Genomic DNA, 1,805 nt, shown 5'->3' on the forward strand with positions numbered 1-1,805 from the left:
ATAGGGCCCTGGGCTGGAACCTGGAGTAGAGGGTGGGCCTGGGTTCCCCCCAAACCTCCCAACTCCTGATCAGACACAGGAGAAGCTGATCCAGACTGTGGGGGAGATCATTGAGGTGAGCAAATCTGCCAATAAGCGCAAGACCCACCAAGGTAGAGGAGGAACTTTATCACAACACACACAGACTAAGATATTCAGACAATTGTCGTAGTATCACTAATGAAAGTGAAAACAAACAGCAGAAATTCTGAGGAGACTAACATAGCCCTGCTGAGCTTTGTTTACATGATCATGTCCATTCTGAGTGTAACAGAAGGATGCTGCATGGCAGCAGTAACATACTGAGACAAATAACATCCCTGGCTGAGTTTTACAATATCTATCCACTGAATGGTCTGTCTTTCTAGGCATTCTTATGGTCCCCGTCATTGTAGTATCTGAGCATCTCCCAGACATTTATCAATTTACCCTCACATCATCTCTGTGAGTCAGGTGTCATTAACCCCAGTGTACGGGGAGAGCAAAGGCACAGAGTGCTTAGCACCTTAGCTATATAACTGCAAGCATATTCCCACAGGGACATCTGGGGCACTGGCACAGAATCTGTTGAGAGTGCAGAGGGCATAAAGAGAAAACATGGCTGAGGTTCTTTTGTGGATAAACTCCTCCTAATCTTTTCCTAGTTGGACAGAGCAAGGGGCTGGAATGAGCAGTGGTTGTGCGAGCCCATGATTCCCCCACAGAAGAATGAGAACACCAAGAACTAATTGAAACAAAACTTTCTTTGCACCCACACTGGACTTTGGTCTGCAGAAGCCCAGCATAGGTGACAGGGGCCTGCATCTTGCCTAGGATGTAACTGGCATTAGTCACACACCTTACTGTATTGCACCACTGAGAACCACATCATTGCTGAGGCATTTCAAAAAGGCAGCTGTGGAGGTCGTGCTGCAGGAGATTGGCTGACATGCCTTTTACTGACCAGCTTTTCCTTTGATCCTGCTGCAGAGCCCAGACAGGGCCCCTGTCACAGGGCCTGTGGAAAAGGTCCGAGAGACAGGCCAAGGTCAGAAGCAGTCCAGGGAGGCAGCAAGAAGTATGAGGAAACAGACCTCAGCTGTTTGCTACAGAGTCCCTTGACTGGAACCAAGAGTAGAGGAAGGGCCAGGGATCCCTAGTGGCCATTGAGGAAGGTGGCATGAAACCCCTTATACAAGGGGTAAGGACTAGTGCAGACAAAGAGTGTAAGGAACACTGGGCCGAGTCAGGGGCCAAAGACCTGGCATGAAATCAATGGACCATTGTTTGTGGGACTAGCTGCTACACCGGAAGGGGTGGGACTGAACGTGGCTTGGTCAGAGTCATAAGAAAAAGCAGACCAAAGGCCAAGGGAAGGGGAAGCCAAAGAAGGAGAGCTTGCTACCCCACGCTCAGCCATGTGGGGGTACACTAGCCAGCGAGTCACCCTTCTACAGTCCCCAAGTCTACTCCTAAATCCTCAGGTAGCATCTGTGACACGAAGTGCCTTTATCCATTTGAGTTTAGCTACATCACTGGAATGATAAGTCTATGAAGTGGACTCAGCATGGTTCTCCATGGCTCTATAATCTTCCAATTGCATTACCTTCTTGTGCTGTACATGGACACACTGCAGCCCCATGTTTATCTTCTCTCTCACTCGAGTTGTAGGTCATGGGACCATAGCACACCAGTTCTCTGATGTCTGAATTGGCTTCTCATTCATTGCATGGTGCAATTCAAGGAGTTGGTCTATAATCCCCCTTAAGTTTGGACCCACCTCTCTC

The 1,805-nt window shown here is 48.8% G+C and overlaps 1 protein-coding gene across 6 annotated transcripts in view; it reads left to right on the forward strand.

Annotated features, from left to right (window-relative positions):
- The window catches only part of LOC116820824 (dipeptidase 2-like), a 41,287-nt gene that overhangs the window by 14,922 nt on the left and 24,560 nt on the right, over positions 1-1,805 (forward strand). The gene's annotated exons all lie outside the window — the stretch shown is intronic.

The sequence above is a fragment of the Chelonoidis abingdonii genome, chromosome 19 (genome assembly GCF_003597395.2).
Source record: "Chelonoidis abingdonii isolate Lonesome George chromosome 19, CheloAbing_2.0, whole genome shotgun sequence".
NCBI classification, from domain to species: domain Eukaryota; kingdom Metazoa; phylum Chordata; order Testudines; family Testudinidae; genus Chelonoidis; species Chelonoidis abingdonii.